The sequence below is a fragment of the Pongo pygmaeus genome, chromosome 9, assembly GCF_028885625.2.
Source record: "Pongo pygmaeus isolate AG05252 chromosome 9, NHGRI_mPonPyg2-v2.0_pri, whole genome shotgun sequence".
NCBI classification, from domain to species: domain Eukaryota; kingdom Metazoa; phylum Chordata; class Mammalia; order Primates; family Hominidae; genus Pongo; species Pongo pygmaeus.
The window spans coordinates 10609715-10637500 of NC_072382.2; the positions used below are offsets into that span (position 1 = coordinate 10609715).

The 27786-nt window shown below is 58.3% G+C and overlaps 2 protein-coding genes across 9 annotated transcripts in view; one reads left to right on the plus strand and one right to left on the minus strand.

Annotated features, from left to right (window-relative positions):
* MACROD1 (mono-ADP ribosylhydrolase 1) overlaps positions 1-27786 on the plus strand; it is a 170396-nt gene that overhangs the window by 62770 nt on the left and 79840 nt on the right. The gene's annotated exons all lie outside the window — the stretch shown is intronic.
* FLRT1 (fibronectin leucine rich transmembrane protein 1) overlaps positions 1-27786 on the minus strand; it is an 85204-nt gene that overhangs the window by 14830 nt on the left and 42588 nt on the right. The window contains exons 2-3 of one of the 3 annotated variants that reach the window (XM_063670844.1): positions 10689-10797; positions 1645-2641 (exon numbers count right to left, since the gene is read on the minus strand). The gene's annotated coding sequence lies outside the window, so the exon portion shown is untranslated. Of the gene's footprint in view, positions 1-1644; positions 2642-10688; positions 10802-27786 lie in introns of all 3 variants that reach the window. The other 2 variants (XM_054441231.2, XM_054441232.2) reach the window with 2 other exon arrangements.

Consider the following 27786-nt stretch of genomic DNA (forward strand, 5'->3'; position numbering starts at 1 on the left):
AGCAGCTGTGGGCAGCCTCCCCGCCTACCTCCTTGGGCCTTGGCACCCAACTGTAACCCTTTCCCAGGGGTTTGGCACAGGGAGGGTGCAGGGGAACAGTGTCCCAACTCCAGCAGGGCCTCATGGGGGCCGCTTTTCTCCACCAGCAGGTCCGCAGCCCCTCAAGCTTGTGGGTTCACTCACACCTGTGGGGTCACTCATGCCTGTGGGGTCACGCCTGTTAGCATTAGGAGTAGCTGGCAGGGCTGGGTGCCTGAGTGTTGAGCACGTCATAGAATGCTCTCTCCAGCTGGCCACAGCCTGTGTGGAAGGGAGAGGCTGCATCCCCAGTGCAGAAAGGGGAGGCACACAGGGAGGGGCAGACCTATCCAAGGTCACACGCTCACAACCAGAGGGCCAGGCCTCCAACCCAGGTCTGTCTGCCCAGAGCATTTGTTTCTTGCTTGCCTTTGCACAGAGCCACCGAGCAGACCTTCCATGGCAGCAGGCCTGGGGGACAGCAGCTGCTCCCCTCTAGCTTGGCTTCAGCCTAGGAATGACCCCCAAGCCCTCCTAGGGACTAGAGGGACAGTAGGGACCAGGGCTGGGCACTGGGAGAGAAGCAGCCAGCCCAGCTCCGGCTCAGGCACGCTCACGGCCCCGCTGTCGGGCTGGCGCACTTTTATAATAAATAACAGCAAATAGCCCATCCGCAGGGCATCTTTCACGCCGGTGGCTAATAACATGGCTATTAATGCCCCCGCAGACGGCGTGCATGCTGTGCCGCGCTGACGAATGTCCCAGGCCCTGGTGCAATCATAAATCAACCCCTCTCCTGAGGAAGAGCGTGGGAAGTGTCATTTTCCATCTTGGTAATGAATTGGGGCTTCCCTGTCCTGCCCAGGGCACGGCGGCTTGAGGTTGCTGGGATTTGTGTTTTTGGAGGTGCAGCCTCTCCCTCTGGCCTCCTGGGATCCCTGGAGGAGTCAGCCCCACCTCAGCGGGAGGGAGCACTCACCGCCTGCTGTGTGACCCTTGGGGCACTCTCTGCCCTTCTCTGGGCCTCAGCTCGCTCCAGTAACCAACAAAGAGGCTGAACTGGAAGCCAGCGCAGATGGTGCCCAAAGGCCAACAGGAGCAGGACCTTGGGCAGTAGCTTTGGATCAACCCACCCTGGGTCTCCCGGCCAGAGCAGGGGCGGGCCCTGATATAGACTTGTGGACTCCCTCTCGTTCAAGGGCAGCAGGCGCCAGGGCAAGTAGCCTAGGTTACCAGAGCTCCTGCTCACCACCCCGCCAAGGCCTCACTGCTACCACCTTTTGGGAGGGGGCTCAAAATGAGATTCCTCCACCCTGCTGCAGGGCCATTTACTCCAGGAGAGGCCACTCCGTTATATCCTGGGTCCAGCTGCTGGGTAGAGCCCAGCAGCACGGGGACCACCAGGTGGCAAATGATGCTTATGCCGGCAAGCAGAAGCCGCCAGCTGCATGAACTGCGTGAGTGGGTGGGTGGGATGGAGCTGCAGACCGGTGGAGACCTGTGGAGCTCTGGCTGGGAAAAGGGGCCTTTGGAGGGTGCGACCCAGCTGTCTGGGCGCAAGGAACCCTGGGCCACCCTGGAGCCCTTCCGAATTCGCATCCCTCTTCCCTCGTCCTTGGGGCTTACCTCCTTTGTCGCTGCAGCCCAAGAGCCTTCTGGGTCCAACTGGGGTCACTGGTCCGGAGGCCCCCGCCAAAGTCACGAAGCCGCGGCTCAGGACACCGTGAGCTCGGATGGCACTCACATTCCCTGCCCCGTGGTCCTACCAGGCCTTGCACTACTAGGGACGCAGACCTCAGCCCTCGGGTGACTGGGCAGCACTGGGGCGCCCCAGGGCACAGAGAGGGGATCCGGTGCCTCAGTCTCCTGGTCTCCTGGCGTTCAGATGAGGCTGCGGGCCACAATCAGCAGCATCCTTGGCACCCTAGGCCACAGGCGCAGGTGGCTTATCCCTGCAGAGTGAGAGTCCTGTGTGCAAGGGGTACAGGACCCCTCTGGACCCCAGGACTCCCGAGGGTGGCCTGAGGGGGTTCCGACTCCCTGTTCATCGGGCATGCCCTGTGGCCTGGCACCCAGCCCTGAGCAGGGTGGCCTCTGCTGCTTGCTACCTCCACGGCCCTTTTCAACTCTTGCCCTTTTGTCTGCAGGCCGCCACCTCTTCTGAAAGACCTCTGCGTGGCTTTTACCCCCTTTTTGTTTACCAAGGCTTTTTTTTTTTTTTTTTTTTTTTTAATCCCTTTAAGTCACTTGGCAGAATGGGCTGGGTGCAGAGAGCGTTCTTGCGTGACGGAGCTGAGAGGGAGCCACTCTCCAAAGGCTCTGTATTCCTGCCACTCAGGCTGTGTCTCCGGGGGGAAGGAGGGGGTCCATTACCCTGCTGAGGAGTTCAGATGTTCATGGTGGGGCTGGAGCTGCTGACACATGCAGCTGAGCTGTCAGGCCCCCACATGCCCTTCTTTGGGAAGATGCTTGGGGGGCAAGGGCCTCAGTTCTGCTTAGCTGCTCCTGTTTGTAGAGGTTTCCTTGCTGGGGAGGTAGGGAGGATGGGTTCTTCCCGCTTCACTCCCTGGTCTTGTCTGTCCAAAAAGGAATCCGTCTTCTCGCCCACTGCCTGCTTCCTCACCTGCCAAAAACAATACCAGTGATTAAGCCCAGAGACATGAGGGACCGCATTGGGACAACATCCACCAGGGCCACTGGGCTGCAGCCCCCTTTGCTTTTGGATCCTGTTTGTTTGTTTTGTTTTGTTTTGTTTTTTTTGAGATGGAGTCTCGCTCTGTCGCCAGGCTGGAGTGCAGTGGTGCGATCTCGGCTCACTGCAACCTCTGCCTCCCAGGTTCAACCGATTCCCCTGCCTCAGCCTCCCAAGGAGCTAGGACTACAGGCGTGAGCCACCACACCCGGCTAATTTTTTTTTTTTAATTTTAGTAGAGATGGGGTTTCACCATGTTGGCCAGATGGTCTCGATCTCCTGACCTCGTGATCCGCCCACGTCGGCCTCCCAAAGTGATGGGATTACAGGCATGAGCCACTGTACCCAGCCTGGATGCTGTTTTTTTTCTTAATGCCACTTGCCCATGAGCCAGGGAAGGGGCTGGGGTTATTCTCTCTATCTCCTGACTCTTTCCAAATCCTGACAACAATTGGCCATGCATAGTGCCCAGCCTTGCAGCTACCTGGTTTTCCCTCCCTGGGGGTGGAAGGACTGGGAAGAAAAAAATGAAGTTTTTCGAGCTCCTGGCCATGCAGGGCCACCCACCCAGCCCAGAGCTGGCTCCAATTCCCCCAGCACCTGCTCTTCTTGCTAAATGTCATTCAAAGGCTCCAACTGGGCTGCCATGGCCTGGGCTTCCAGAACAAGCACTGCCTTTCCCCACCACGGGAAGCACCACGGGAAGCAGGACCATCAGGGAACTGGGGAAGTTGGGTCTCCGTGTTCCTGGCCTCTGTCTGGTGCCCACCCCACTTCCTAGGTGGGGGGTCAGTCCTCAACACCGGCAGCCACCCTCCTCTTCCACACAGACGGAGAGCAGGGCAGGCTGTTCTGGAATCCAAAACAAAACCCCGAGCCCTCCCCAGCACCTCTCATTAGCGCGGCATGTGGAAGGGCCGTGGTGCCCTGGTGTCTGTATTCCCCCTGCAGGAGCCCCTCTTTGGAAAAGGGCTTTTATTACACATCTGAGAGTGCTTGCTCTGGTTTGAAATCAGATCCAGATGGGCTCAGCTGCATCTGGGCACTTTTCTTTGTAGGGCCTAAGGTGGCTGATTTGAGAAATGCTTGTTGTCGGAGGCCGTTACAAATAAAAACAGGGATATTAGGGTTCATGTTTTAATAAGCCCAGCACCCAGATGGGGGGTGGCTGCCCACAGGGCTCACAGCCTGGCAGGGAAGGCATTTGGGAAGGGTGTGTGCCAGCCAGGCGGTGTGCAGGCTGAGTCTGATGGGGTGGACGGGGTGGCAGGGGAGTTTTCTTGGGACAAGCTGCCCTAGGAAGAAGGAGGTTTCAGAGCCAGCAAGCCCCATGGGACATCGATTCTGAATGGCCAGTGCCTGGTGAATACTACAGGTGGGGCACAGGCCCTGGAAGGGGTACCGTGGGGCTTATGCAGGAGGGAAGATGAGGACAGAGTCCCTGCACACGGGGGGAGGGCGGCCGGCTCCAGCACAAGCCCTTATTGCTATTACCACCCGCGTGATTTCATCCAATTATAAATTGCAATTTCTCCATGAAAGCGAGAGATGGAAAAAGTCCAGTGAGGTCATCCGCCTCCCTGGCTGGGGCGCAGAAATTGTTTTATACCGATGGGGGTGGGGCAGGGGGCAGCGGGCCTTGGCATTTTGAGAGGATGACGGCCGTGTCCTGGGAGCCCAGAGGCTCTAGCCAGCTGTGGCCGCTGCCTCCCGATAAAGAGAGAAACCACTGAGCTCTGCTTTTGAAATTAAGAACCCACAAAGGAGGCAGGTTCATCCCACTGGTGTGTTCACCTCAGACCCTTCCCATAGCTTCTCGGCTTTATCCTGAGAGCGTCCCATAGCTCTCAGGATAGAGGCAATGCTCCTACGGTAGTCTCCAAGGGCCCTGCCCAGCCCACCAGCCGTGTCTCCCACTACTGCCCACTAATGCCCCGAGCTGGCTCCAGCCTGGCCCTTCACTGTACTGTTCCCCTTCTGTAAGAATCCGTGCAGACGTCATCCCTCCCTCCCTGCAATGGGCCACCCTCCGCTTGGCTTGTGTGGTCCTGTGAACCATGACAGCAACGACATAGCATGAGAAGAATTGTCTCCCTGGCTTCAAGGGAGGACCTGAGGCTGGATCCCCCAGTGCCTGGCTCAGTGCCTTGCATGCAGTTGGTGCTTAATAAATGCACCCACCAAACTCTCCATCTGCTCCCTCATTTAGAAAACCAAGGCACTAAGTGAGGCTCTTGGTGCCTGTCCAGCTTCGTATGTCCTCAGTCCACCTTCCCTGCTGCAGCCCCCACCTCCACCTTCCCTGGGGCCTGCAGAGCCTCCTGGGACCCCAGTGCTGGGATACTGGGCTCCTCAGTGTCTGTGCCCTGGGGAGGGCTTCTGGGGTGTGTATTGGTTTTCCAAGTGAGTCTGGCTGGCAGTGGTTGGGAGGTGTGAGCTCTCCAGCAGCACTGTGGCTCTCCCCTTGTGTGGGTGCATAATGATGATCATTAGTAGCCACCTGCATTCACTGAACCAAAGGAGGCCCAAGAATAAATATGTAAATGCACGCGCCTGGCAGACACCTCCCGCCAGAGCCACAGCGCCCCCAGTGGCCACCCTCCTGGCTCGAGTGAGTGGAGACCATGCCGTGTGAAGTTAGTGGTTACACTCCTCGCCTTGGCCTCCCGTTTCCACAGGCTCCAAGTCTGGTCTCTGTGCTCAAAACCAATAAAGCATTTTTTGAGTCAACATCATAAAAGCTTCCATTTTGAGTAAAAGTACTTTGAGATGCTTACACAATTCTACTTTTGTTATCATCAATGACATCACAACTGTATTAAAAGAAATTTGAAAGGAGGGAAAGAAAGCCAAGTGCCCAGTCTCACACCTCTGCACCACCCTCTGCATTTTGGCCAAATCTGCCCATACATATATGCCCGGGGACAATGCACCTTGTCCTTTCCCAGTAATTTCTGCCTTGCCATCTTCCCTGAGCTTGGGAAGACAGCATGGCTAGCAGTCAGGGAGGACCACTTCCATTGTGTGGACTGAGAAGAGGGAGTGGGACTTGTCCAGGGTTATACAACCTGCAGCAGTGTCAGGGCCTCAAACTCCAGGCCAGTTTCCTTCTTGCTGCACTACTCCAAGACAGGGTAAGAGAAACGGACCATCCACCAAACACTGCACTGAGGGGCCCTGAGCTTCTCCTGAGGCTCTCTTGTGTACCCCTCCATCCATCCATCCCTCCATCTTTCCATCTCTCCCTCCATTTTTCGATCCCTCCATCTCACCATTTCTCTATTCATTCATCCATCCATCCCTCCATCCATCTATCCATTCATCTCTCCATCTGTCCATCCTTCCTTCTCATTTCTCCATTCACCCATCCATCTCTCCATCTGTCAACCCATCCATTCATCTCTCCATCCATCCTTCCATCTGTCTCTCCATTCATCCTTCCAACTCTTCATCCATCCATCCCTCCATCAATCTATCCATTCATCTCTCCATCCATCCTCCCATCTCTGTATTCATCCTCCCATCTCTGTATTCATCCTTCCATCCCTCCATCTCTCCATCAATCCATCTATTCACCTCTATCCATCCATCCATCTCTCCATCTTTTCATCCATCCATCCATTTCTCCATCTATCCATCTGTCCATTCATCCATCCATCTCTCCATCCATCCATTTCTCTCCACCTATCCATTTCTCCATCTTTCCGTCTACCCATCTCTCCATCCAGCAAACATATTCTGAGTCTAATCATGCTCCAGGCATTGTACAAGACATTGGGGATCCAAAGAGATGCCCCCATCCTCCAGGAGCTCACAGTCCAGTGGGGAGGGCACTAGTTTTCAGAGGGCTACAGTGTGAGACGCACACAGGGCAGTGTGGGAGCCAAGAGCCCCGCCTTGCCCAGCCTTCAGGGAGCGGGGTGGATCATGGAGGCTTCTTGGAGAAGATGACACTGTGCTGTGGTTCTGGGCTACTCTCATGTCATGACAATCACATGTGAGCTCAGTGGCAATCCAGAGGAGGGCAGGTCTGGCTGGGTTTCCCCTTGACCACCTGCCTATCTTCTAGAGCCACTGCCCACCCTTGGCCCTCAGGGCTTCCTCCTGAAGTAGAAACGATCCTCAGGCCCTCAGCTTTACAGTTCATAGCTGCCTTAAAGATCAGAGCTCTCTGATATTAATTCCTATATTAGCAATTAGCCCTCCTGTTTCATTTCAACCTTTGGCTCTTCGGGATGGATTTTTATGTATGTGTCATTAATCAGATGGCTGGTATGTGCTGCTAGAAACCCAGGTGGGCTTTATGGCTGGTGACTTAGCGAAGTGGTGTTTTAAATGAACAACATGCCTCCCCCTCCCTGGGCAGAGCTGCCCTGTGGCAAAGAGGGCAGAGTTTATATCATTGTAAGCAGGTCAGAGCTGGTGCGAGCTAGGAGACCCAGGATTTTCTTTCATTTTGGACTTCCAGGCTGAGGTCAGCATCTGTATCTGACCTTTATAGATGAAAAGGCTCTTTGTGACTCAAACTGGAGTTTGTTCCATGGCTCTGACTTCCCCCTACCAGGATGGCTGTCCACAGAGCCTGTTCCTTTCTTTCCCATTGCAGAGAGCAGTCTGGGGGCTGCTTATTCCCTCTGTCCCGAGGGCACTGGAGACAGAAGGCTGGGGGCAGGGAGAGCATTGCCGTGTGGGGGCTAGGACCGCTTCAGTAATGGGCTCAGCATGTAGGGAGTGGGACGGGAAGAACATTTCAGGCTGAGGGAACAGCCTATGTGAAGGCTGGAGGTGGGAGGGCTTGGTACAATGAGAGGTCAGTGTCCCAGAGCTCTGAGTGAGTGGAGGGCCATGATCCGAGCTGAAGCAGGGCCTGGAGCCTGGCCTTGGGGGCGCTCTGAATGCTGCGCTGAGGGGCCTGGTCTTCATACAAGGGCAGCGGGGAGGCCGTGAGGGTGCTGAGGCATGGAGGAGCGTGACCAGACTTGCAATTTAGAAAGAGCGTTCTCGCTGCTGCATGGAGAACTGGAAGGTGCCCGGGTGCACAGGAGAGGACCAGTGAAAAGCTGGGACCACGTCCTCAGGAACAGGGGCAGGGACCTGGGCTAGGGACCTCACACAGTGAGGGGTTGAAGGGAAGGGGCCAACTTGGGAGGCCCCCGGGCTTTACTCCCTGAAGACAGGCCTGGGTGCTGAGTGGGTTCCCGCCTCCTTCTCCTCACTGGAGGGCAGCTGAGTGCTCCCAGGAGCACCACCAAGACAGCCAGAGACAGCCGGCTTGCTATGGGCTCTGAGCCTGGTCCTGATCTGCAGCCTGCAGCCCCGGGCCTGAGCAGGAGCAGGAAGGCCTCTGGAGGCTGTGCCTTATGCTCTGTGAGATGGGCCCACCCCATTCCCTGCCCACTCGCTCCCGGCCCCCAGGCTTGGCACCGCTGCATGGCACCCGAGTAGCAGGGTGAGAAGAGGCGGAGGCGAGAGCCTGCTTGTGTGGTGAGAACCTTCCCAGCCTCCGCTCTGCTAATTAAACCATCTCCTGACAAAACCCAGACTTTCAGGGTATTTGCGAGAGTGTGCGAGCCAGGCCGTGGGTGGCTTCAGGAGTCTGTGCCGCCCGGCCGGCGGGCCTGGGCCTTTGCCAGCGCCCACCCTCAAGATGGCCATCAGAGAAACTCAGCAGGCAATGCCCAGAGCAGGGCGCTCCAGGGGTGTGGGGGGCCCACTCGCCCAGGACGGAGCTTCTCTTGCCACGGGACATCTCCCCTTCTTTATTCTCTTCCTTCCTTCCCTTCACACGTGGGCAGCTCTGGCCAGAGGTGGCCTGGGAGTTCACCCAACCCTTGGTGCTGAGTTGGCAGAGAAGCCCAAATTGGGCGCAGACCGTAGCCACCTGCCCCTCCCTACCTGCCCCACTGGACCCAGCAGTCCCTCCCTGTACTGTCTGGGGGATCTGGAGGCCCAGTTCTGCCAGGCTTAGGGTGCTGCAGAGGGGGAGGGTTCCCTAGCTGAAGCTGCCATCCTCACAGTGCAGCTGAGCAACAGGGGACCTAGAAACGGCTGCCGGTGGGCACCGCCATCCCCGGGCAGTAGGGAGACAGGAGCAGGCAGGCGCCTGAAGAGTCCTCATCCGCCTGGAGTGCTCTTGTGCCTTTGCAATCTCCTCCCAGCAAGGGCAGGCAGGAACTCCCGGGCCCAGACGCTGAGAGAGTGGGTGAGCGGGGGACCAGCAAGGGCCACTCGCACCCAGCTCACTGAGGGACCGGCATCGGCTGTCAGCTCTGTGGGGGGGAGGCCCTCGAGGGGACACAGCCGGCAGTGTGCTTGGAGTGTATGGGGACACAGCAGCCCCCAACAGGCCTGCCCTCTTCCCCTCAGGGAGGGGCACTGTGGCCAGAGCCTGCCCCTTCACAGAGCAACTCTAGGCACAAAAGGGGACAGGGCAGGGTGCGGTGGCTCACGCCTGTAATCCCAGCACTTTGAGAGGCTGAGGCAGGTGCATCACTTGAGGTCAGGAGTTCGAGACCAGCCTGGCCAGCATGTTGATACCCCTGTGTCTACTAAAAATAAAAAAAATTAGCTGGGAGTGATGGCAGGCGCCTGTAATCCCAGCTACTCGGTGGGCTGAGGCAAGAGAATCGCTTGAACCCGGGAGGCGGAGGTTGCAGTGAGCCGAGATCATACCACTGCACTGCATCCTGGGCAGCACAGCGAGACTCAGTCTCAAAAAAAAAAAAAAAAGGGACAGGAACGACCACTTGCCTGCCAGCTCTACCTGGCAGACCTCACTGTAACGCGTCGCTCGTGCCATTAGGGCCCGTGTCCAGCCTAGAGGAAGCTCGGGGTGATGAACCTGGTGCCACCAGCCAAGGCCGGAACCTCTTCTTTCAGGAAATTGGCCTGCTTTTGTCGGCAGAACAGTGGCTGTTCGACCCCCTGCCTGCCCATCACAGTGCTCTTGGCTGCCCCTTGGCCGAGGCAGGTGGTGGAGCCGGCAGGCAGCCCTGGTCCCCTCCTGGCCTCCAGGGTCTGGGCACTCTCACAGCGTCTCCTGGCAGCCTGGCTGTGAAGTGGGCCCCACGCTGTCCCCACGCTGGAGCTCTCGAGTGGCAGTTTGAAGCAGCACTGTGCTGGCTGCAGCGCAACATATCCTGCAGGCTCATGGGCCCCTGGGGGGTGGGGGGACCACTGCTGGAGACTCCCCAGGGAGAAAGCTGAGGAGCTGTCAGAGAACCCAGGCTTTGCCCAAAGGCAGTCATCTCCCTCCCTCGGCTGCCCCTTCCCCAGACCCTCCCCTCAGCCTCACGCTCCTCCATTCAGGTCTCAACCCCTGACTTGGAGCCCCTCTTGGCCTATTTCAGGAGCCCCCTGCTCACTTCCTTCAAGGGCTCTGTGCTAGTGCTGGGGGTCCGGTGTACAGCACCTCCCTCCGCCTGCTGCATCTAGAAACCCAGCCCTCCTCAGACCTCCGCTGTGAGCTGGGGATTCCAGGCCACGCATATGCCATCATCCGAGTTACTCAGGTACAGCTGGGGGAAGCTGCCTTTCCTTCCAGAAGCATCCACTAGCAACCTCAGTTCTCTACTTCCCTCCCACCAGCTCTGCCAGCCTCCAGCCCCCAGGGACAGGTGCCCTCTCACTCAGCTCCCAGCTCTCTGGTTTCCCTGCACCAGCAAGAGCCTGTGCCAAGGGATTTTTTGCCTGTATTGGAAATCTCCCACCCTTTCCCTCCTTCCCGTAAACATGCTTTCTCTGGCCGAGAGCAATGCTGTGCGCTCGGCCCAGGCGGCCAGACTTTGTTAATATTTACAGCAAGTGGCTCAGGAAGCTATTAGCTTCCTTTTCTTGTTGTTAATTGAAAGAGGAGAAAATGGTTGTAACACTTCAAAAGAACTTAAAGCACAGCCTGAGAGACTAGCTGAATTGGGAGGAATGGGGGAAAAAGAGAGAGACTATTTTAAATAAATAAAGCAAGCAAGCCAGCCCACACCTCACACGAGAGTAGAATGTCGTTCCTTCCCCATCTTTGCAGACGCCTGGATTTCCTCTGAGGTTTCCTTAGTGCCTCTCATTGCATATTTTCCTTTTCATTCGGGAGCCTGCCTTAAGGAGAGAAGGAGGAAGAGAAAGGATTCGCTGTACACTTTTGTTAATAACGAGGCTCTTTGAAGCCACAGCTAAGGAGGCCCCTAGTACCTTCACTCCTGGAGCACACGGGGCTGGGCGACCTGTGGCTGCCTCCCCTCCTGGGACACAGGCCCAGATGGGACATTCTGCGAAATCCACTCCTGGGCCCCCCAACCTGGATGTGACCTCTGGGAAGTGCTTCGGCCCCAGTTCCCCTGTGAACCCCAGGCACAGCCAAGGATGCCGTGGTCATGGGGTCGGGGGTGACTTTCTGAATCCTGGTAGATAGGGGCCAGCACTGAGAGGCCTCTGGCCTCTGTGGTCAGCCTCCCTGAACCACTTTTCCCAAAGACAAATGGTCCCGCCCACAGCAGCCACACATTGAGCTTTCGGAGTCTGCCCCATGACGTACGTGACCAAATGGCTCTGCTAGTCACCCTGCGGTTAGGCAGGAGCAGGGATGGATGACTCACGAGGCCTTCACTCCAGGAGCCTGCCATTCATTTCCAACTGACAACTATTTCTTCCTCCAGGAAGCTTCCCTGACCCTTCCTTGTCCCTAGCCTGCTCAACTTTGTTTATTTGGGATTTTTTTTTTTTTTAGATGGAGTCTCACTCTGTCGCCCAGGCTGGAGTGCAGTGGCACGATCTCAGCTCACTGCAACCTCCACCTCCCGGATTCAAGCAATTCTCTGCCTCAGCCTCCTGAGTAGCTGGGATTTCAGGCGCCCGCCACCATGCCCGGCTAACTTTTTTTTGTATTTTTAGTAGAGACAGGGTTTCACCATCTTCCATGTTGGTCTTGAACTCCTGACCTCGTGCTCCACCTGCCTTCGCCTCCCAAAGTGCTGGGATTACAGGCGTGAGCCACCGGGCCCAGCCTAAGTTTTGTATTTTTAATAGAGATGGGGTTTCACCATGTTGGGCAGGCTGGTCTCAAACTCCTGACCTCAGATGATCTGCCTGGCTTGGCCTCCCAAAGTGCTGGGATTACAGGCATGAGCCACCGCGCCCGGCCCTGGCCTGCTTAGCTTTGGCCTCTCAGGCTCCCCTGGCACCCTGCTGTCTATCAGCCGGCTCTTCTCTGCTTCTGCAGAGCAAGGTGGCTTACTGTACCAGACACAGAGGGATGCCTTGCCCCCAGCTTCTGGTTGCTGCACAGGCTGCATTAATGGAGGAATCAACGGCATATTGAAGGAGGTGATCACTATACCACCTCCTCCCTCTTTCCACCCTGGTCACACCAGACTAGAACACTGTTCTGTTCTGGGCTCTTAGAGACGCACAGCCACACTACAGAGCGGGAGGCCCAGTGGGTGGGGAGTGACCTTGGCCATGACCAAGAGGGGGTGGGGCTTGTTCAGCCCTGTCCAGGGAAGAGGGCAGTCTCCTGTCCTCAGCAGAGAAGGAAGACTGACCTGTTCTGGGAGGCCCAAAAACTGGAAGGACTGGGAGGGAAGAACTGGGAGGGATGGAGTTAAGAAAGAAATCTGTACCAGGCAGAGATGCCCAAAGGTGGGCCAGACTGCCCCCGCCAGGGGCATCCATACCTAGTCTACATGGCCACTGGCAGAGATGCCAGGCAGCGGTGAGCACACCAGGTGGAGGCCTGGCTTCCTGGCTCACTCAGCCCTTGCCCTCTCCACTGGGGAGTATAATTGTCTTTTCCCAAAGGGCCGTGAGCTCTTACGGGTAAGGACTGTGTGACAACAGCAGTGACAACACCAGCAGCTGACTCGATTGAGTTCTAGATGGCCCAGGCACACAGAGCTGAGATGTTGATATGGATAATAATAATACTAACAACAACAGTAGTGGCCGCCCTGTGTTGTGTCCGAGGCAGACGCTATTCACATGTCGCCTCACTGAATGCACAGGCACTGTTATTACCATTCCAATTTTCCACCTGAGAAAACGGATATTCAGGAGCCTGCCCAGGGTCCCACAGGGGGTCTGCTCCAGAGCCTGGATGCAAACTCACTCCTCTCTCCTCTCTGGGTCCTCAAGGCCACACCAGCCACTCCGGTGTGGCCAGGGACTAAAGGTCGGCAGGAGGCTGCAAGCCAAGCTCCCTCTGCAGGGTCACAGGGCACGTTAGCATATTAAAGGCTCTGAGAAGTCCTGCGGCAAAGATGCCAATTAAAGTTTGTTCACTCCAGCGGTTACCAACTGACTTTGTCTTTGGTGACACCTGTTAACCTCCCAGCATTCGTGTCTTCTTCAAACCATGCTTGGGGAGAGGCTGTGGGTGTTCATGCACCCGTTTACTCAGGCTTTTGGTAAGGGGCTGCTGTGTGCCAGGCAGGGTCCTGGTGCTGATGACATGCAGTGGTGAGGACAGGCCTGTCCCTGCCCTGTGCCTCCCTGGTGCCCAGCTGGTGGCTGGCACACAGTGGCACACGTGCCTGCAGCAAGTGAGGGCTGAATGAGAGTGGGAGTGGACAGGGCAGAGGAGCCGGGCTGGGCCGTGGGAAGCCACGTGTCATGACCACACGCGGTCTCTGAGCTGCCACATCTCCTCCCATCGTGGATGCTGTGTCAAGACCTCCGGCCACACCCAACCTCAACCTCTCCAGCGGCATATAGGCCCCTGGGAGGCCCCACCAGCCCTCCATAGGTAGGGTCAGAGCCCTCTGCCCCCACCCCAGGACCCCTGCCAGGCCCAGCACCTCTTCCCTTCCCTTCAGGCCCCGTGTCTCTGGCCTTGACATTCTGATCACATCCCCTGGCCTGCCTGGAATACTAATTCTCCCCATATGAAACCATCCGTGTTTAATTTTTTTAAGAGGCAGACAGAAAGACAAGAACAGGGGAGACGTTAGTGGGTAGGAATTGGAGCCCTCTTTGGAGCCTGAGACTGTGCAGTGACTCCACCCACTCGGGATGCCACGGCGACCCTAACACGGGCCAAGCTTGGAGGCCAGGAAGGACGGTGGCCTTTTGAATACACCAGAGTGTACTATGGTCCTGGCTTGGGTGGGAGGATTGTTTTTTGGGACCCTCAGGAGCTGAGATCACGTGGGGATAGAGGGTCAGCAGCCCCTCTGTCCTCCGTACCACCTGAGAGCCCAGAGTGACCCCACCGCCCTCAGTATGTTTCCTGCAGCCCCAGAGAGAGGCCTCGGGACACAGAGAAGAGTGGCCAGATGGTGGGATTGGCCCAGCAGCCACTCTAGTGCTCCTGCCTTTGGCTGTGCCGGGCCTCAGCAGCCTCCTGGGGGGACTGGGGTAGTGGCCCACTGTCAGGAGGGCTGTTGTGGGAAGAACAGGTAAGCCTTGCTGGAGGGGACAGGACAGTGCTAACGGCCGGTGTCCAGGTGGGGAGTTGGGGCCCCTCATGCAACTTCAGCAGCTGCGCCCCTTGGGCCGAGTGTCTTCTGAACGTCAGTCTCCTTATCTGTCGGATGGGGGGATGGTGGCGGCAACGTTCTAGGCTGTGGCGAGGACTCCAGGAGGTGCTGTGCGAACGCCCAAAGGACTGGCCCAGCTCTCCCTGGGCATGCACCTCAGCTACTGTTGTAACCCACCAGCCCCAACCCCACCCCAGCCTCACCCCTGTAGGCTCATCCCCCCACATCCACCTCCCTGGCACCAGTGCAGCCCTGGGGCAAAAGCTGCGGTGGTGCCACCCGCCCCCCAACCTCCCTACCTCGCATCCTCATGTCCCCAGAGGAATGAATGAGATTGTAACGGCAGGAAACTTGACAGAAAATGAAACGTGATGAAATCAGCTACGTGAGTGATGAAATCCAAATCCCAGCCTCCTTCTGAGGTGGGGTGAACGCTGTCCCATGCTCCGCGGGCTGCAGACCCTGCAGCAGAGCCTGCCACGGCCCACTTCCCTTGCCCCAGGAGCTGGAGTCTTAGGCCCCCTCCCCATCCCTCTTCTCTCCTCCTCCCCTCCCTCCTCCCCTCCTCCTCCCACGTCCCTCCTCGTCCTCTCTTCCCTCCTCCTCCGTCTTCTTCCTCCTCTTCCTCCTCCCCTCCCTCCTCCCCTCCTCCTCCCATGCCCCCTCCCCATCCTCTCTTCCCTCCTTCTCCCCTCTCTCCTCCCTTCCTCCTCCCACGTCCCTCCTCGTCTTCTCTTCCCTCCTCCCCTTTCTCCTAGGCACAGTCAGCAGTCAGTGACCAACTGATCCAGAGGTCAGAGGTCAGTGCTACAGATTGTGCCAGTGCCCCCTGCAGAGCAGACCAAACTGAGACCACCCTGGCTGGCCCTCCCCCTCCGCTCTCCTGCTTTACTTCCTCCCTCAGGGCTCCCTGAGAGTGCAGGGCTGGACCCGACCCACGCTGTTTCTGCAGAGCCCCAGAGACAAACCCCAAGTGCCTGGTGGAGAGACGCCGCCACCCCTGCCCCCATTTTAGTCTTGGGACGTGGTGGAGAGACGCTGCCACCCCTGCCCCCATTTTAGTCTTGGGATGCCCCCGCCTCAGAGAAGGGATCTGTTGGTGGCTGGGGACAAGGCCTGGGGCTGCGCAGTGCTCCAGCTGGGACCCTTCCTGCGGCGATGGCTGGCCACAGCCTCCACTTCCTGCCTCATCCCGCAGCCTCCTGGCCCAGCCACCTGTGAGCAGGCAGAGCCAGTCGAGGGAGGGCCCGGGGAAGCAAATGTGGTTATTTGGCCTCCTCCTCCTCCTCCACCTCAGGGGCTGCCTCATAAATTATTATCGACCCACTGCTGCCTGGGCTGGAGGCGAGTTGAGGAAATAAAGCACCGGGCTCAGTAATTGTGCCCTGCTGCCTGAGTTTACTTATTTGTGGCTTTCCTACCCACTAAGAAACAAGACGATAAATAACTGCTGGCTATTAGGCTCCCAGATGGGAAAAGCAACACACGATGCATTTCCCGAGGACGAGCAAAGGCTGGAGACCCACAAGCCCACTGGCCTTTCCCACACCCTGTCACCCTGTGGACTCAGGCTGTTCGGGGCCTGAAACCTGGGGCCTGGGAAGACAGGCAGAGGATGAGTCCCCAGCCCCGTGGGGAGAGGGTGCATATCTTCCCCTCCCCCAGCCCCATTCTAGAAGGTTCTGGGCTCAGGATGACATGGCTGTTGAGTCCAGTCACAGGCTTTGTGTTTCCCTTTTGTTTGTTACTTGGATGGAGGGCCTTGTCGTAAGTGCTGAAAGAATGAAGACGCCACCTTATCCAACCCTCTCACTTTACAGGGCGTGGGGGGCAAACTGAGGCTCAGAGAAGTGAATGCCCTGCCCAGGGTCACACAGGGCAGAGCTGGTCTCGGCTCCAGCACCATCATCCTCCTCATTCTTTCCCTGGGGGCAGGACACCTATGAGCGGGCACAGAGACTGGCATTAGGAGCCCTTACCCTCCTCTCAGCCCTGCCCCCACAGGACTGGCAGCTTCCCCGATGGCACCGTCTCAGGGCCTCTCACCCTCCCTCAAGAGCCCCACTTTGTCCAGGCCCTGGGCCAGCTTCTCTCAAAGCATCACCTCCACCCCAGGAGTGGGGCCAGGCTGGGACTGGGGAGTTCCTTGCTCTGAGAACAGTCTCCCCAAGTTTTCAGCTGCTTTCTCTGGTCCGTGGCTGCCGACCCGGCAGCTGGGAAGGAAAGTGCATGAATAAGAGGAGGAGGCTGGAGAAAGCCCTGGGGGAGTCAGGGGAGGGGGCTGGACCCACACCCGTGTTGAATCCCACCCCTGCTCTGTGAGGCGATGACTCCTTCATGTTATAGATGGGGAATCTGGGCTCACAGATGATGAACCTTCTGCCCCAGGTCTAGGGGACTTGCGGGCCCTGTTTTGACTGAGTTTGGGTACGAATCCCTGGCACACTGGGACACTTGGCTACCCTATCCCGGTCTCACAGCTGGTAAACAGCAGCACCAAGCCCTGCTCTCCCACCCAGAGCCCGGGGCCCTTACCTCCGCGGTGCAATGCCAGCCCCTCAGCAGAGCACTTGTCCCGTCAGATCACTCCCCGACCCGCCCTGTGCCTGGAAGGCTGCTGGTCACCAGCGAGCTCCTGGGCCCCTGCCTTCCAGCTGGGTTCACAGAGGAGCCACAGCAGCAGGCTGGAGGGAGGGAGGGCAGCTGGGGTGGGGCACAAGTCCCTGAGGCGTCCCTCTCTTGTCAGTGGCCCTCCCAGTGGCTTCAGTGGCTGTCTCTGAGTCTGGTAACCTCTGCCTCCTCCCCAGCCTCCATGGTGACAGCTGCCCACCTTCCCCTGTTGGTTTCCTAACCCCACCCATGACTTTGTGAACGGCGCCTTCAATACACCCAGTTCCGCCTGCGATCCTGCCTAGTGCCCCTGCCAAGTAATAACAGAACAGTCGCTCTCACCCACCAAGAGCCCACCATGTGCCAGGCTCTGTTCAGTCTCTTACTGTCTGCTGTCGTTCATCTCATGCTCTTAGTGACCTGGGGAAACACACGATTATCCCCATTTCACAGACAGGGCAGCCAAGACCCAGAGAGGTCGAGTGACTTGTCGTGGGTCACACAGCCAATAAGGGTGGCCTGGTTGTGTGTGCTGATGGAAAAACAAAACCTGGGGAGGAGGAGGAGACCCGCTCCAGGCCAGGAGAAACAAACTGTAAAGAGCGGTGCCACCTGCAGCTGAGAGGAGAGTCAGCCTCTGCTGTCCTGGGTGAGCAAGGGGAGGCCAGGCAGCCGGCTCCTGAGCGCCTGCCCTGCCCCAGGCCCACACCCGCACCTGCAGGGCTCACAGGGAGGATGCTTGTGCCGGCCTTCCACAGGTGAGGACCCCGAGGCTCCCAGACAGTCACGCCCAAGGCCCCACTGCCCCCTGGTCTGTGCTGCCCCTCCCTGGCCCCGCCTGGCCACCGAGCCTAGTGACGCAAGGTCCCCCCATCTCCTGGCTACGGCTCCCCTGGGTGCTTGCCTGGTCCCTCCGCAGAGGAGGCAGCGACTTTTACCAACCTCCTCACCCTACAACCCCTGGAGGAATCTGGCTGCTTTGGGTCCTTGCAGGGTTCAACTTTATTTTTGCAGAGCACTTTCTGAGTAACAGAACCCCCGGGGCCCTGGGGTGGAGACAGAGGGGCCAAGTGCCTATGGGAAGAGCCAGGGGAGGCCCAGAGAGCCAGTGACAGGGCCACCAGGGCCTCCACCGCCGAGGTGTTTCCACACCACAGCCCCTCTTGAGGCCCTCCCAGCTCTGGCCCCTCGAACAGCTGAGGAGGCCCGGCCTCCCCTCCTGACACAATCCGGGCCTCTCCACCTCTCCCGTCGCAGAAAGAAGGAGCTAAGCCCTGTGTACCCACTGCCTTCATCTCCTGAAACAGCCCCCAGGAGAGTGGTCTGTGGACCCCACAGTGCAGAGAAGCCAGCCCTGGGCAGGCGTCCAGCCTCCGGCCATTCAGACGTGCACGGCGTGCTCTGTTTCCTGGGTGGACAGGGTGAGGGACCACAAGGGCCAGGCCAAGCATGCCGCATCATGAGATCATCACAGGAGAGTAACTATGAGGACAAGGACCCATGGCTGCACGTCCTGGAGGGTGGCTGGGGCCATGGGCAAGGCCAGCCTTGCAGGCCGCAGCGAGTGAAGCTGCAGGATGCTGGTACCAGCTGCGCCCATTTCTTGGGGACTGCATGCCTGCCTCCAAGCCCAGAGCTCCAGCAAGGGGTGGCGACTGTGGAGAGGTGTGGCCAACTGGACCCTGCCCAGTCTGGTTCCCAGAGAACCTGGCTTTCTTGGCAGGCAGATGCACCCCGGAGTCTCCTCGGGCTGGGGACAACCGTCCTGTGGTCAGGGCTGGGCAGGACCTACAGCCGTGGCAGGGGTGGCAGGGTTGGGGTGAGGTCTGGGTGGAGGACCCTGTTCCCACATCCGAGGTGACAGGAGCAGGTTGATTTCCCTGCATAGAGGGCATGGAACTGGGGCAGGGGCCCAGGAGAGCAGTGGGGGCGCTGCGCAGGTGCACTTCTGCCAGACCCGAGAATCGGAGACCTCAGTGAACCGTGCCGTCATTTATTTTAATGCCTCTGAGGCCCACATTTGGGTGCAGGTGAAATATGGCCCCACATCATTTACTGGTGGGGATGTGAATTGTGCTTTGCTATGGGAGGACAAACACATCCGGGGGGTGTCGGTCACTGTGGCAGCTGATCAGGGTGGCCACGTGGCTGCTGTGTGGGTGGAGGCCGGGGAGGGGTCATCTCCCTGCGTCAAAAGGCTTCTCTTCGTACCCCGCCATCAAGGAGAGAGGCAGTGACAGCTCCTGCCAGGACAGGGAAGGGCTAGCGGGCTGCCTGCTACCTCCCCTCCCAGCTCCATCCCCAGCCTCCATCCCCAGCACCGCCTGTGGAAGTCACGGGCTAGCTGGAGGAGCGGATGAGGGCTCATGTCCAGCTCCACAGCCGCTTGGGTGATCTGGGTGTGTCTACATCTCTGTACTGTGAGCACGAGAACCTTCCTTCCTCATGCCCTTCTCCCCCTCTCTGTCTTCCCTGAACACACGATGTGAGTCCCTGGAGCATGAATAGCAGTCTCAGACAGAAGTGGGGCTGCAGGGGCTGGAAAAAGCACCCCCAGCCGCAGAACCGCTGTGCAAAGGCCCAGAGGCAGGAGGAAGGCTGGCTTTGTGGCTGTCCTGAGAGAACTCAGCCTGGGGCAGGGCGGTCAGCTAGGGGACCTCAGGGAAGGGCCTGGACTTCCTCCTGAGGGCATGGGGAGAGCAGAGGGACAGGTTTGGACTGGAGAGTAGAAAGCTGGGGGTGGGGAGGGAATGTACCATCCTCTGAGCTCGGGGGTAGTCACAAGGGCACCATATGCATATGTAAGATTCCCAGGTCTTAGAGCTGCAGACTCCAGGCTGTACAGGTGCCGGTATGCACTTTACGCCTCCTAAAACCACAATTCAACAAAGGAAGCCTCCCTCTGGCCCCGAATGCAGGACTTGGGGCAGGGTGGGCTCTGAGCTAAGCCCCTCCTCCCCACTCCAGCCCTGGGGGATCCCACTGTTGAGTCCCTGCTTCCTCTGAATGGCTGTGTGTGCGCAGCCACCCACCCCACCAGTGCTGAGTGCTCATGGCCTGGCCCAGCCGACTCAGCTCACACCCCCCAGGGCTCCAGAGGGAGGGAGGGCAGGGACAGGCTGTGGCCACCTCCACCCCCACCCTCCCTCCCTGAGCCTCCTTTGAGGCTGCAAGGCCATTAACCATCTGCTGAGGCAGGGGCTGGGGGCGCAGGAAGGGCACCTGAGCCTCCCCTTCTGTGGGGGTGGGGTGGCCCCTGAGAAAAGCCCCCTTTCCTCACCCCCCCAGGACTTTATCTGCATCATCTCTTATTCCTTCTGCATCTCTGCTGGGGATGCTGTTATTCCCCAACTTGCCCAGCTGAGGAAACTGAGGCCTGAGAAGTTAAGGTTGCTGGGAGAAGCAGGCCCCCAACGGACAACACTGAACTTCCTCCTGGGACAGCCTGCAGGTTGCCCCGGGCCTGTCTGTGGGTGATCGTCCCACTTCCCAAGGCAGGTAGGCCCAGCCTCCCCACAGCCACGTGGGGCAGAGGAAGAAGGCTGTCGCTGTGCTGGCCCATGCTGCGGCCTGGGGTGGACCCGGCGGGCGGCAGGGGACGTACTTAGTGGAAGATTTATGAGCTGGGTTAAAATTTAATTTGGGGGGACAATCCCAGCCAGCTAAGCCGGCCGCCCCAGACACATGGCCTGGTCCCGGCAGCCCCATCGTTGGGCCTGGCCCCCCTGCCAGTATCCCCCGCCCTCCGTCCCCAGAAGGCAGGCAGCCCGCCGCCTGCAGAGAAATATTAGCATGAATTCGATTTGGGGCGGGAGCAGCGGGCGCTGAGGCTTGTTTGCACTTCAGTTCAAAATTGAACAGGACAGAATCAGCTTTGGCCAGGAACCACCTCTGTGGTGCCCAGGGACAGCGCTGCTCTCCAAGGAGCCCCACTAAGCCTTCCAGCTCCCCACCTGTCCACTCGGGCGTGCCTCTCCAAACTGCCCTCTGCCCTCAGGCCCCATCCTCTGCCCAGCACCCCCAATCCTCCCTGGTGCCCCACTGCCTGGGCTTGAAACCTGCTGATATGTTGGGGGATCTGTGCAATGACCGAACCTCTCTGAACCTCAGTTTCTTCATCTGTAAAATGGGGATAATAATAGGACCCATTGTTATAATAAGGCAGAGTTAGAACTGTGTCTATTGTGTCTGCACGTGGCCTCCCCATAGACGGAAACCCTCGCTGTGGGAGGGCAGCACCAAGGCTGGCTGGAGGGAGCAGGGGGACTGCAGAGCCCCCACACACGCAGGTCTCCCCGTGAGTCCTGTGGTCTTGAGCCCTGCCCAGGCCAAGGCATTACCTCTTTGGACCTTGGGGCTACGGTTCTTGGTTGCCCAGTCTGGGCTGGCGGGTGACGGAGAATGCTGGGGTCGCCAAGGCACGGGGTGTGGCCTAGGGCTGAGCCGAAGCAGCACGGGCATGTGGACAGCCCTGCTCCCTCCTGACTGGCCCTGCCTGACCTGCCCATCACTCTTTGACCCCACTGTCATAAGCTGGGTCCCTTCTAGGCGCTTTCCTAAGTGGGTACTGTCCACCCATTTTACAGAGAAGGAAAGTGAGGCTCAGAGAGGCAAAGAAACTGCCTCAGGCATGTAGCAGCGATGACCCAAGCCCAGGCCCCTTGACCCCAAGGCTCATTGTCCTCCCACCCTCGCTGCCTCTTTGCTGCTGCCTCCACAGCGCCTGCCCACAGTGCAGGGAGGGGGCTTCACAGGAAAGGTAGGCAGCTCAGGCAGCAGGGGCAGAGCAGGAAATGCACGTGGGCAGAGCATGTGCCAGGGGCTCCTCGAGGCTGGGGGACAGGCATCCCCCACTCTCACACGTGTTCCTGCTGCCTCTGGCCAGGATCCAGGCCTGGAAATAGCCGTGTCACCTTCGGAGGCTGAGTCTCTGTCACTGCTTTGCCCCAGGCCTGGGAGGGAGCTGAGAGGAGGGGGAGGCAGCATCCTCCAGGAATGCAGAAGGCGCGCGTGCCATGCACTCATTTACAGGTATACCTGCACGCACACCTGTGTACACGCACACGCTCATAGATGCACACACAGGCCCGTGTGCAGGATGGCGGGGACACGCTATGGAAACCTCAGTCTCTGCCTCACCACCAGCTCCACCTCCTGAGGGACCACTGAAAGTTAGGCCAGAACCCGGCACCTGTTCCAGTTGTGTAAACGACACTCTCCATGTCAGCCCACAGCAGCGCCGGGCTGCCGCACATGTACCCCTGCCCGCGGGGCTGGCCGCACGCCTGCCTGCACGCTGCTCACACTTGCCCAGCACCCCGCAGGTCAGCGCCCCTCACCAGCCCTGGCAGGTCCGTTGGTCTATTGATGCCAACCCCTGCTGACTCACCCCTTGACCTTGGGAATTTGGGGCTGGGGCCCTTCAGGAGTCACCGAACCCCCATTCCACACACTAGCAGAAGACCTGGAGCCAGTCTGGCGAGTCCCATTCCTATTTTGATACCAGGTCCTAGCTCTAACCCGGCGTCGGCATCTCACTGCGGCCTCTCATTACTCACTTACATGCTTATTTATTTATTCCTGGCTCGTTCTCGAAAGGATTTGTGGCAGCTTACAGAAATACAACATAATACGAGAGGATCAAGAGGAGGGAGGGAGACGGGATGGAAAAAAGCCAGGCACCCGAAGCGGACAGGCTGGGGTTCAAATCCCGCCATTTGCTTCTTTTATTTTTGGGGGACAGAGTCTCACTGTGTTGCCCAGGCAGTGCTACCCAGGCTGGAGTGCAGTGGTGCAATCTCAGCTCATGGCAATCTCCACCTCCTGGGTTCAAGAGATTCTCCTGCCTCAGCCTCTGGAGTGGCTGGGACTATAGGTACCCGCCACCACGCCCAGCTATTTTTTTGTATTTTAGTAGAGATGGGGTTTCACCATGTTGCCAAGGCTGGTCTCGAACTCCTGAGCTCAGGCAATCCACCGGCCTCGGCCTCCCAAAGTGCCGGGATTACAGGCATGAGCCACTGCACCCGGCTCCATTTACATATTATACTGCTTTTTACTCATTCATCTTTGGCCTGTGGAGTCAGTTTGCCCCCCTGAGCCTCAGTTTCCTCACCTGTGAAATGGGGATGATGATACCCACCGTGTGGGTTATTAATGGGATATGAGAAAACACCAGGGGAGACTAAGCCAGCACTTGGCACACAGGAGGTGCCAGTGGCACACGGCAGCTGCTGTGACGAGGATGGAAGGCAGAGAGAGGTAAGGGTGGGGACAGGTCAGGGCAGAGAGGCAGGGGGCCCTGGGCTGGAGCAGGCACAGCACTGCCTACCTCTGTGTCTGGTGCCCTGTGGGTCGTGGTGAAGTCTGAGCTGAGGGAAACAGGCGAAAGGGGAGCAGATGACTTTCAGGGGTCCCAAATGCCAAGGCCCAGGAATCCCCTCCGAGTCCTCTCAGAGGAGGACGCTCCACATTCCTTGTGTGAGACCCAGGGGCCTGCAGGTGGAGCAGGACAGGCGTCTGGGGCTCCAGGCTGGGGGTCCCCACCCTCCCACCTGGTACCTGCACTCAGAGGTTCGGTCTTCAGCCCAGGGACCCCTGAGCTTCACCTGAATCCGAACTCCACTTCCGCCTGGAGCTCTGACTCCCACGGCCACCACCGTTAGGCACCGAGCCTTGTTTCACCCCCCAGGACGAGCTCTTGGCCCCGGCCTGGCCCTCAGTCCCTCAGCCCTGCCCTCAAGTCCCTCACCTGCCTGCCCCTCACCTTAGGGCGCCCCTACTTCAGGCTCCCTCCCAGCCATCAATCACTCTAGCCATGCTCTTGGCCCCCGTCCTGGCTTCCACGGTTCCCCCGGATCATCCTCCACCCAGCGTCTCCGCTGGCTGCTCAGAGCAGGAGGCAAGATTTTCTCCACTCCCCAGGCTCAGCCACCCTCTGCTAAGCAGGGGCCCAGTGCTGCCGAGAGCACCAATATTTAAGGGATGTTTTGCGCCTGCTCCTGGCTCTGGCCTGCTCCTGGCTCTGGCCTCCCTCTCGGGGGGCTCCAGGCGCAGCCACAGGAGGGCCTGGGGAGATGGGCACAGCCCCATCCATTCTCGCCATGGCCCCTCTGCCCCAGCCCAGGATGCTGCAGCTCACACACTTTTCAACCCTGTCATGGGATCCGGTGCCCGCTCTGTAAATGGCTGATTTATTGACACAGCTGTGGGGATGGCATGTCCATTTAGAACACAGCAGGTGGAACGCGGCACTCAAGAGCCGGGAGTCCAGAGGGCTGCAGGATGCTGCCAAGCCCCAGCCCCACCACCGAGCGGCCACTGGAACCGTGGCCTCAGTCTTCATGTCTGTGAATTGGGGAGAACGGACCTGGACCTCTTCCCGGCAGCTCCAGGAGGCAGTGGAGGGGGGCTGTCAGGCTCGGCTCTGGACCTGGAGTTGGGATGCTGTGTGGCCAGCCCCCAAGCAGGAACAGGCTTCAGCCACACCCCCTCACCTCCATGGTTCAAGCAGAGAAGCATGTATGGGGCACCGACTGAATACCAGAGTCTACACCCAGAGTGGTCCCCTCCTTTGCCTTGCTCCCTGTCCTTGGCCTGTGCCTTCAGCCGCTGCTCTGATAATACCCATGATATGTGTGGTTTGCGATGGGGTGGGGGGGTGTTACACTGATGTTCACAGAACCCCACATACCAGGCAGAGCCTGTCCTGAGCCCTTGCTGGCACTCTGCCAATCCCTGTATGAGGGTCACAGCTGGGACAGGCCCCAGGACCACAGTGCTGTTGTAACATCCCTGAGCATGCCCAGCACTCTAGACACCTCAGGATATGCGAGTTCATGGTCATTGATTTTAAAATATGAAGTGTAGGCTGGGCGTGGTGGCTCACACCTGTAATCCCAGCACTTTGGGAGGCTGAGGTGGGCAGATCACCTGAGGTCAGGAGTTCAAGGCCAGCCTGGCCAATATGGTGAAACCCCATCTCTACTAAAACTACAAAAATTAGCTGGGCATGGTGGTGGACGCCTGTAATCCCAGCTACTCCAAAGGCTGAGGCAGAAGAATTGCTTGAACCTGGGAGGTGGAGGTTGCAGTGAGCTGAGATCATGCCACTGCACTCCAGCCTAGGGGACAGAGCAAGACTTTGTCTCAAAATAAATAAAATAAGATGTGTAACCTTTGGGGGAAGATGGCAGAATGTCCCCTCATTAAACAGACTTCAACAATGTCACATAATTCCAACAGAGTGGAGGGACTTCAGGAGCAGTGGGGATCCTCTCAAGGTCTGCCTGCAGCCCGAGTCCTCAGTGCCAGAAACAGCCACTGATGGCTGCTCAGGGTGCCTCTTCCCTCCCCATCACCCCAAGAGTTCTCCCGTCACTGAGCCCGAGAACACTGCCGGTCCTCTCTGAGCACCACTGGCTCTAAAAGCCACCCCTGGATCCAGCCAGGGGCCTGTCCCCTCTGCACGTCCTCCTTCCCCGGTCCTGGGTCTGAGAGGTCCTCAGTAGTTGAGGTCTGTATAGTGGACCCAGGGAGGGGAGGCTCATAAACGTAACTGCATCATAAACGTAACCCTCCCTTGCTGAACACCTACGTGTCGAGCACTGTACTGGGTGTCTTGTGTTCAGCCCTCGCCACCTCCCTTTGACTTAGGTGCTTATTTTTGTCCCCACTTTACAAACCTGAGGCTTCTTTTTAGGGGATGAAAATGTTCTGGAATTACATAGGAATCATGGTTGCACAACCTTGTAAATACACACAAAAAAAACCCGCTGAATTCTACACGTTGAAGGGGTGACTTTTATGGTATGTGAGTTATATCTCAATGTTTAAAGATGAATTTGAACTAAGCTTATAAAGAAAAATATTCAGCCGGGCACAGTGGCTCACGTCTGTAATCCCAGCACTTTGGGAGGCTGAGGCAGGCAGATCACTTGAGGTCAGGAGTTTGAGACCAGCCTGGCCAACATGTTGATACCCCGTCTCTACTAAAAATACAAAAATTAGCCAGGCGTGGTGGCGCACGCCTGTAATCCCTGCTACTCGGGAGCCTGAGACAGGAGAATCGCTTGAACCCGGGAGGTGGAGGTTGCAGTGAGCAGGGATGGTGCCATTGCACTCCAGCCTGGGTGACAGAGTGAGACTCCATCTCAAAAATAAAATAAAATTCCAGGCTCAGAGGGGGGAAGCAACTTGTTCAAGGTCTCAAATGAATAACACAGCTGAGGCCTGATCTCAGGTCAGTTTGTCCCTTCGTGTGATACAACCCTGCTTCCCTCATTTATGACTGAAGACAAGCTTCTGTCTTGGTACTCCCTCACTCCGGAGCTGTCGCTGGCTCCCTGTGGCTCCTTCCTGGGGTCCAAGTGGTCCCCAGGCCCAGCTATACCTCCAGATGGAAGTGCCTTCTTCTCCCTCCTTACCTCCACGCCACATTTCCCTGAGCATGCACCCCACTCTCTCCCTGAACCCAATCCCCAGTCCTGCCTGTCCCCAACCACACCTCCTCCACCTCCTCCAGGGGTCTCTGCTCCCACAGGCTTTGAGTGAGGGGCCTCTGGGCCCAACTCTGCCTCTGTCTAGCCCATCTCCCACCCCACACCCAGGACCCTGGACTCCTCTGTGTGCCCGTGACAGCTGCGGTCTCTCTCACCTCCAAGCCTTTGCACTTGCTGGTGCCTCTGCTTAAGGCACAGTTCTCATCCCTACCCCATTCCTGCCCCTGTGTGCCCAGCTGTTCATTACTTGGATCTTGCCTTCAACACCCACTGTCTTCTGCACACCCCCCCTCCCCAATGACCCCCTTCCCTCCTATAATCCCTCGCTCCAAATCTGTCTCCCCTTTAACTGTAACCTCCCAGAGGGCAGACCTCTGTCTGTCTCATTCCCAGAGGCATCTGCAGCGCCAGCTGCACACAGCACGGGTGGCAGCCCCTGTGACCCCTCAAGCCACATGCCAGAGCAGGAAGGGGCCGTGGGGCTCCCTGGACACCCTCTTCCCCCATCCCACACACAGTCGTCAGCAAGTCCTTTCCAAATCCAATGAATCCAACCACCTCCCTCCCATCCACCGCCCCCTACTGCACCATCTCTTGCCAGGAGACAGCAGCGCCTCCCCACCGCCCCCGGTCTGTCCGCACAGCGGCTCAGCAAGCCCCTGGGAACCCAGTCCCATCACCACCCTCCCCTCAGAACAAATCCATGTTCCTTGTCGGAGTCTACAGACCTCTGTCTCTGCCATTCACCACCCCTAACCGCACTGGCATAAAGATATGTCCTGGAACCTGCCAAACCCCCACTCTGAGTTCTCGCTGTCCCCTCTGCCAGGACAGTCTCCACAGCCAGCTCTGTGTCCTCAAGCTGGCCCCTGTCCCCACACCCCCTGCTCAGAGAGGCCTCCCCCACTGCAGTCACCCACCTTTCGGGTTTCCTTGTGGCCTGTCTCCCCAGTTTGGGGTGCCCCTCCCTGAGGGCAGAGACTGGCTCCCCCTTTGCTGCTGGGGCACCTCAAAGCTCGGTGAAGAGCACATATTTGTAGGACAAGGATGCAGGAGCCATGATCACCTCAGGTGAGGGCCAGGCAATCCTGTGGCCACCCTCCGTGGGACCCTGTGGGGCAGAGGGCCGCGCTCACACCACTGCCCACCCAGACAGCTCCCCTCCCGGGTATCCCTCCGATGCTGCAAGGGGAGGCCGGGGCGGAATAACCAGATTAGCCTAAGCGGCTCCTCTTGTTTCCTGGCGTAATTGGATTGAGGCCATGTTTCGGTGCAGCTGCATTTAATATTGTAATTCTGCAGCCGCTCAGCCCCCTGAGAGCAGCCGCTGAACGCAGACGGGCCAGGGACTGGGAGGGGAGGCAGGCCTGCAGGCAGGGGTCCAGGCTGGAGAAGAGGCCAAGGCAGGGGTCTCATGCCTGGGACCTGTGCTGAGAGCACACCTGCCCACCTCCCTTCTGGAGGGCACGTCCTACTGGGCATGGGCATGGCCAGTTCTTTC